The following is an 8,599-nucleotide window of genomic DNA, read 5'->3' as shown; positions in this document are numbered from 1 at the left end:
ACACTACAAGTTGAACTACAGCTGAAAATTATAACTATTATGCATGTATAAGAGCCAGGTTAATACTGATACATGGTGCTGCTAATAAAACACAGTCATACTAAACTTTATCATTATAAATGCAAAATAATACTAACAGTAAATAAAACAACTGCAACTCCTGAAATCCAATTCTAACACACCAGCTCAGGAAGTTTGACCTGCCCCAGGAGCTGCTGATACAGTTTTACAGAGCAATCATCGACTCTGTTCTTTGCAACTCCATCACTGTCTGGTTTGGCTTAGCAACCAAACAGGACAAGTACAGACTTCAGCGGACAGTTAGGACTGCAGAAAAGGTCATTGGTGTGAGCCTGCCCTCCATGGAGAACCTGTACACCTCATGGATAAAAAGGAGGGCAGAGAGGATCACTGCAGACCCCTTACACCTGGCACACAATCTGTTCAAACTCCTCCCCTCTGGACGGCATTACAGGTCACTTTGCACCAAGACAACCAGGCAAAGGGGCAGTTTCCTCCCCTGGGCTGTCACTCTGTTTAACACTTAACCCATGACGGTATGACTGCTCAGTAACCCTCAGTGCAATACCTGTAAATATAGATCCGTAAAATGCATCTAGACTGTGTGTATATACAGGTCTCTTTTTATTCCTATTTCTCATTTCACAGAAAGCATTCCTTTGTCTGCATTGTTTACTGCCTGTTTATACTGCTTATTTTGCATGGTTTGTTGCTGCTAATACTGCTTATTTTGTTATATTACACAGCCTTATGTTGGTTTACTGTTTATTTACACCGTGTATGGGGATATGTACATGCACATTGACAACCAATGTACCAGAGTCAAATTCCTCGTGTGTCCTACACACCTGGCCAATAAAGCAGATTCTGATTCACAGTCTTCACCTACACCAATAAAACAATTACCACAAACCCGATTAACACTGCATTTCCAGCTGTGGTCTGAATAATGTCAAAATTGCAGGTGTCATGAAAATAATTTACTAATGATTTCAGTAAGTGCGCATTTACCAAGTCTTCGTTCATATACAGCATGTGAACTTACTGTCGCATGGCCACTGTGTCAGCACACTAGCAGACTAGACTCAGAGACAGAAGGGAGTAGGCCAGAAGGAGTGGGGAGAGAGACTGAGCAAACAGGCTGGACCCAGATGACAGGTGCGATACTGATCACAAACTTTATTGTACTGAGAAAACAAGTTATGGAGATAACAGTCAATATGCTGGAAATATCCGCCAGAGGAGGCAGAGCTCGAGGGGTCCACAGATGGGGAGCTGGAGGTGGCAATGCAGGGCAGATGGAGGAAATGAAGATAAGCTGAGACAGGTGAGTATAGCCGGCAAACTCAGGTAGGGTAGAGCGAAGATGGCTGGGCTCGAGGAAGATGAAAGATGACTGGCAGCAGGTCACTCAGGCAGAGGCTGAACAGAGAGAGTCAGAGGTGCAGATCGCTGGAGTAATGATGGGAAAACAAGGAGTATAGGCAGAAGGGTGAGGAGTGAACTGTCTTACTTTTTAGTAGCATGATTCTCAAAGTGTCGCTGAGCGAGTGTAGCTTCTTGTATGATAAGGTCAAAGGATGAGAAGGGATTCGTCAACGTACTGGTGATTGTGCGCCAGTGTCTTAAGTACTGGTATAGCGTGCACTACTCAGCTGCATGCACTGCTGGAGCCAGGACCTGTAACAGAGAATCAGAAGAGAAAAAAGAGAGAGAAGGGAGAAAGGCAGGTGGCGTAGAGCAAACCTGACAACCTGTACATCTGTATTCACTTCAATGCAACACTTCTGCCTTAACATTTGTGTTTATGAAACAAAATGTTTCAGTTGTTGGTGAGAATCTCCAAAAACACAGATGTTAAGGCAGAAGTGCTGCACTGAAGTGCATACAATTGTACATCTGTACCTAATAAAGTGGCCAGTGAATGTACATATTCATGTTATGCAATCTTATTTTATATTCAGCAGAAGTACTTCTATACTTACAAAGTAAAGCACAGGGCAGGATCAACATTCTGTGTCTGAAAGGAAACAATATGTTAATATCTGCTGTACATGTGTAAATATGCAATGAGCCACTGCAGTTACCATACAACTAGCAAGTATTAAAAAAAACAAAACAAGAAAATAATAAAATATATAGTTGCCAAAATTCTGCTCCCTCTCAGTACCACTTTGGCTGTAAATATTTTTTCTTGTAACTATCAATTAGCAAGAGCTATCATAAGAACACAAGAGTAGTTATGACACTGTAGGAGTCAGACATTTGCGAGTAGCATCTGCTAACTATGGCCTGCTGCACTGCTCCATGATGTCGAATGCACATTATGTTGTTCCCTTATTCGGGAGTCTAGCTTGTGCTGTAGCTAGCCACAATGATGTTGTGGGATAGAGCAATAAGTTAGTTGTCTCAACTCCCAAACTGTTTCAACTCCCATTTACTACTTTATCCATTAAACCTTCCGTTAACCTGGTTACATAGTTAGCTTAGTGGTTGACATTAGCAAAATTGCTAACGAGCTAATAGTTAGCTCGTTAATTAGCACGCCACAAATAGTTCCCTCTTTGCCATGTCAGAGGGATAAAATATTCATTCTTTGCCTTCATACTGTCGTGGCATGAGTTGCATATAAGGAAGAAGTCAGCTGTATGTCATTTAAACCACCTAAGTTGAATTTTTACCATTAAAAAAAATTAAATGCACATTCACTGATACTCACCCAGACACACTACAAACCGAAGTGGCACAACTTAGGTAATACAGTTCAGCTGTGTAATGGCTGCATTCAGGGACACTCAGAAATCCCAGTATCATGGTTGCATTCAGGCGCACTCGGAAATTCCGGATTCGGAAATTTCCGAGTGCCCACTTTCCAACCCACTTGTCAAGTCGTGACCCACCAGTACAGGATTTCAAATAAATTAATTAAATGATAAAGCTTTTTTTTTAAAAACATAGTCAGTGCAGCCTTTGTGTCAGATTTTTCCTGTGGACCCGTGACAATTGTTGGATATTAAGTTGTGTGAGACATTGCAACTCAAGCACCAGCACCGTTTGTTATGCACATATAAGGAATAGACGCTGTAGCTCAAACACAGCATCATTTTCTATGCACTTATAAGGAATACAACTTTCACTCAGATTAAAGCATGAGCACTGTTTTATATAAATGTACTAAATAAGGAATATAACCTTTACATTTTAGTAGAAGTAGGTGTGTGTGTTCACTCAATTATTAGCAATATGTGTGTTCATTTAATTACAGAATGTACTACTTTGGAATTAGGGAGTTGTGCTTGGGGGAATATCTTTGGAAAAGTATTGATAATTACCAGCTGCATCCTACAAGAATATCTTTGGGATAGTGCTGATACTTTCCAGCTGCATGCTGCAGGAATGTGCTAGAAGGAGGGAAGAATAGTATATAACACACAGTTTTGGTGATGTGACTTCAGATCATCTGCCCTGCTGCTTGCTGTATGATCTCCAGATATATCTGGAAAATAATAAAAGGTAATAGTGCACTTTGATATTTGGTGTTGTGACTGAATATTCTTTCCGCTATCTGGACTCGAGAAGAAGTATGAGACTTCACACTGTCTACATTGAAGAAATGTTACTCAAAAATAAAAATACACACCACAACTGCTGCATAATATAACATAAATACAACAGCCGAATAACACAACAGGGTGCTGTATATGTATAAAACTGAACGCAGAACTGCAAACACAACATGATAATTCCTTATAGTCTCTTTTCACTTAACATGTAAGCAAGATTTTATTTTACAGTGAACTAATGAGATAGCTGTAGTTGTCCTTTAGTTCTGACAACAGTTTCAATGTCTGGGCTGATAGTAGACAGAGCTACTCTCAGATCATGTTCAGTGTCCAACCTGTTCCTTTGCTTTGACTTGAGCTGTACCAAAGTGTTGAAGCCACTTTAACACAGATACCATCGCTTGCTGTGAACGGTACGATTGCTTTGCTGCCAATGTAGTGAGGGAGGGATACTCAGACATCACGTATTTGCACCAGAAATGGGGGGAGCTTATCTCATCAAATTTCTTTCTCAGCGTCTGGTCACATGACAGTTCAACCAGCTGATTCTCCTTGCTGCTTTGCAACACAATGCTTTCCATGTCAATTCCAAAGGGATCTCTTATCCAGTGACTATTGTAGTGTTTCTCTGGAAAGTAGTCCTCAAAGAGAATGTGTAGACTGGCCAGATGCACAGTAACAGTTATTTTCAGGGCACCTTTGGCCGCTGTATTTAGCTCTTCTGCTACGTGGCAAGTGTTGGGAAATGTACAAAATGTGTTTGAAACTTGGACGGTTATTATATACCTTGAACACTGCTGGAGGGCAGGAAACAATTTTTAGTCTGAACAATTTCACAAAGACACATTCTGGAAAGTTTTACTATGAACTGGAGGGGTGACAGAGGACCTGACATAAACAGTTCATGTAAATACCACCAGCTGTACCACAAAAGACAGAACAACAGTGTGGAATCTGAATAGGTAAATAAACACAGTATAAACTAAATAACATTTAACAAATAAAAAGTACAGGGTAATGAAACTTTTAGCTAAAACAATAAAAACTAAGTTTATAATAAATAAATAAAGTTTATGTTCTGTTCTGAAGAAACACGTGTCTCTGTGATGAGTCTCCAGTTGCAGCAGCATGAAGTCTTGATTGGTGTGAGGTTGTCAGCATCACCGAGCCAGAAGTAAGGTGAAGTAAAAGTTAATAAGAGTTATCTTGTGTTTTGTTTTGAAAAGTGAGTTTGATCTGCATGAAGTATAACATTTCTCTGTGCGGTCCAGATAGGTCAAATTGTGGCTGATAGTTTTGATTGTGTTGCAGGTTTTGGTCTGTAGCAGCATACTGTCTTGATAGCGTTAATCCTCAGAGTGTTAGGGAAGGTGAGGTGAATCTTGAATCATAGCAGACACCTTAACAGGAAGTTTGTGTCAGAATAAAAGCATGTTACAGGAAGCAGAAGAGACAGAATCATGACATTGATATGGCCTCTATTGGCCATTTGTGGAAAATTTGAACAGGACAGGTGTCGGTTGTGTTTGATCAATTTTTAACTATCCAGCTGCAGCCTTATAGGTTTGTTTATGTGAGACACAAAACATCTACCAGACACAATTCATGATGACTCTTCATGTCATCGACATGAGACGGCAGTCCTTCTGTGTTATGGTTAATGATGATCAGAGTGTATGGTCTGCTCAATGTTTGTCTGATCTGAAGAAGCAACATCATGTCATCCATGTTGGCTTGTCTCGTGATCTGCAGGGCTGATGTGATCTCTGGGTTCAAATAAAATCATGTCTCATCTATGTCCAGTTGGTGAAGTCCACTAAGGGATGTTATTCTGCTGATAGCTATGTAAGCCATGCCATGTTCACAAATGTGCTTCAGTGAAACTACAGCTGATGATGTTGTCATTCCCTGAACCTTGTGGATTGTACCACTCCTCTGTTTCAGGTTGTGTGCTCTTTATATGTACACTAGATTGTCAGCTGCACTCCATGCTCTGCGATAACTATTCCATCCAGCTGTTTGCTAGAAATTACCAAATTCTTTTGTTGGAAGCACGAGATGTGAAGACAGGAGAGGACTGTTTAATATCAACAGAAAGTTTACTGGAAGTCTGAGCACAGGTGGAGTCTTACAGCGCTGGGATCAGAGAGACAGAGCTCCCGCAGGAATTCCATCCTCTGAACCCCGAGGGTATGTTTTTACAATGCATTTATCTGGCTGGGCTAGGCCCGCCCTAAACAAAGGTACAACAATTCACACTTCGTAATCCTATTGGCCATTTGGAGTGAGCAGGTCAACCCTTGCCTGCGCTTGCTTGCCGATATGTGATCTAGACCAGGTGTGTGAGTGTGCATGTGTGTGTGTGTGTGTGTGTGTGTGTCTCAGGTGGCAGCTTGATCTTGATCAATGAGCCCTGAACAATGGGTGGCCTGGGTTGCAGGCCCCCTGTGTGTGTGTGTTGCTAATAAGTATGCTGAACTGGCCAGGTGGTCATCTCAGGTTGTGGGTCCCCTGGCTCTGTAGGACACCGCTTGACAAAGCAGAACTTGGAATATGCTAAGTGGGTCCAGGTGTGGGTGTAAAACAGGCCAACAGGTCTTTGTTAAAATGTAAATAGGCTGTCTGGTTGCTTGGAGATGCGGACATCTTGTTTCTACAGAATTCAAAGTAAATCAAATCAAATCAATTTTATTTGTATAGCGCCAAATCACAACAAAAGTCATCTCAGGACACTTTACAAAGTAAGGTCTAGACCTTACTGTTATCACTATTATTACATAGGGAAAACCCAACAAATCCCCCTTGAGCAAGCACTTGGCGACAGTGGGGAGGAAAAACTCCCTTTAACGGAAGAAACCTGGGAGCCAGTGGAGAGAAGCTAATATGGGAGAGATATGATCTCTCTTGCTAGTTCCTGTCAGTACTCTGGCTGCAGCATTTTGGATTAACTGGAGGCTTTTTAGGGAATTATTGGGACATCCTGATAGTAAAGAGTTACAGTAGTCCAGCCTGGAAGTAACAAATGCATGGACCAGTTTTTCAGCATCACTTTGAGACAGGATGCTCCTGATTTTTGCAATATTGTGCAGGTGAAAGAAGGCAGATCTAGAGGCTTGGTTTATGTGTGATTTAAAGGACATATTCTGATCAAAGATGACTCCAAGGTTCCTCACAGTAGTACTGGAGGAAAGAGCTATGTCAATTAAAGTAACTATATGATTAGACAGCAGATTTCTAAGGTTTTCAGGCCCAAGCACAATAACTTCAGTTTTGTCAGAGTTTAGAAGTAAGAAGTTGCAGGTCATCCAGGCCTTTATGTCTTTAAGACATGCTTGAAGTTTGACCAGCTGACCTGATTCATTTGGCTTCATAGATAAATATAACTGAGTATCATCTGCATAGCAATGGAAATTTATGTTGTGCTTCCTGATAATATTGCCTAAAGGGAGCGTGTATAAAGTGAAGAGAATTGTAACTAACACAGAGGCCTGTGGAATGCCGTGACTAACTTCAGTTTGTGTGGAACATTCGTCATTAACATGAACAAATTGAAAGCTTTCTGAACAATAAGATTTGAACCAGCTTAGTGCAGTTCCTTTAATCCCAATAACATGTTCAAGTCTCTGCAGTAAGATGCTGTGATCAATGGTGTTAAAAGCAGCACTGAGATCTAAGAGGACAAGTATGGAGACAAGTCCATTGTCTGAGGCTAGGAGAAGATATGCGGTTTTTGTACTATGATGGACTCTAAATCCTGACTGAAAATCCTCAAACAAATCATTCTTGTGCAAGTGGTCACATAACTGCTTTGCAACAGCTTTTTCAAGGATTTTGGAAATAAATGGGCGATTGGATATTGGTCTATAATTAGCTAGGACACCTGGGTCAAGAGTAGGCTTTTTGAGTAGAGGTTTAATTACTGCAAGTTTAAAAGCCTGTGGAACATAACCTGTTAATAGAGAGAGGTTAATCAGATCTAGTATGGATGTGTTGATTAGGGGAAAGACGTCTTTGAGCAGCCTGGTCAGGATGGGGTCCAGGAGACATGTTGATGATTTAGATGAAGCAATTGTTGAGGTCAACTCAGAGAGATCTATGGGAGAGAAGTAGTCCAAGTATAAATGAGGTCTTACAGGTGTTTCTAAAGCCATTGTAGTAGATGGCACATCCGCGAGAGCTGTGGGAATGGTCCGACCAATTGTTTCTCTAATAGTTGTAATTTTATTTGTAAAGAAGCTCATGAAGTCATTGCTGCTGAGATCTATGGGAATGTTAAGCTCAACTACACTGTTGCTCTTTGTCAGCCTGGCTACAGTGCTGAAAAGAAACCTGGGGTTGTTCTTATTTTTGTCAGGTTTGCCCGGTGGCACCTTTACTCTCTTCTTTTTCCTCGCTCTAGTCAGCTCCCTTGCACTGATCTTGATTAGCCACCCCCGCCCCGATTCACTGATACTCACCAGCTGCGCCTCGTTAGTCTCCCTCCTTAATTATACATGGCTCACTGTTCACTCCCCTGCCAGTTCTTTCTTCAGGAATGCTGTCTGCAGACAGGAAACTTCCACTCCTTAACTGCTGTGTGTGTGTGTGTGCGCGTTTTATTTAAGATTACAACAGCAAAATGCATACATTACCAACATTTGCCAGCTCTAGGCCACCAAAGGACCATCATTCTTTGTCATATGTTGGCCGAGTATAAGTAGTTTCAGCACTGGCCCCAGATGTTAGCCTAATGTACGCCTTAATCAAGCCATGTAATAACGTGTGACAACTAATGCAATGTATTGCATTAGTTGTAGATATCAGCAGCTCCCCTCTAGTTAAACTTATAATAAAGATGAACAATTCCAGATTCATGTTTGTGTATTCTGATTTTTTCATCCTACACTCTGCAGTCTTGCACTATGTCACTCAGGTAAATTTTGCAAGTGTAAGCATTGGTCAAAGACAGAACAGCATGAAAAGTAAATGTATTGCTGCTCCGTCATTCCGATGTTTGCTTCGCCCATCTGGTGCAT

General features: G+C 41.2%; 1 protein-coding gene and 1 long non-coding RNA gene across 3 annotated transcripts in view; one reads left to right on the top strand and one right to left on the bottom strand.

The window, feature by feature from the left end:
• nfasca (neurofascin homolog (chicken) a) overlaps nucleotides 1-8,599 on the top strand; it is a 152,688-nt gene that overhangs the window by 54,994 nt on the left and 89,095 nt on the right. The gene's annotated exons all lie outside the window — the stretch shown is intronic.
• Nucleotides 942-2,903, bottom strand: LOC109970369 (uncharacterized). 2 transcript variants are annotated; one of them, XR_002276408.1, is made up of 4 exons: nucleotides 2,741-2,903; nucleotides 2,007-2,041; nucleotides 1,535-1,701; nucleotides 942-1,443 (listed from the first exon to the last, which is right to left on the bottom strand). It is a non-coding gene; the product is annotated as an uncharacterized LOC109970369 (long non-coding RNA). The 2 variants fall into 2 exon arrangements; XR_002276407.1 differs by lacking the exon at nucleotides 2,741-2,903 and having other exon boundaries at nucleotides 943-1,443; nucleotides 2,007-2,723.

Source organism: Monopterus albus, unplaced genomic scaffold (genome assembly GCF_001952655.1).
Source record: "Monopterus albus unplaced genomic scaffold, M_albus_1.0 scaffold196.1, whole genome shotgun sequence".
NCBI lineage: Eukaryota > Metazoa > Chordata > Actinopteri > Synbranchiformes > Synbranchidae > Monopterus > Monopterus albus.
Note: the sequence above shows the minus strand (reverse complement) of the source record. Positions and strands in the feature narration are given on the sequence as shown.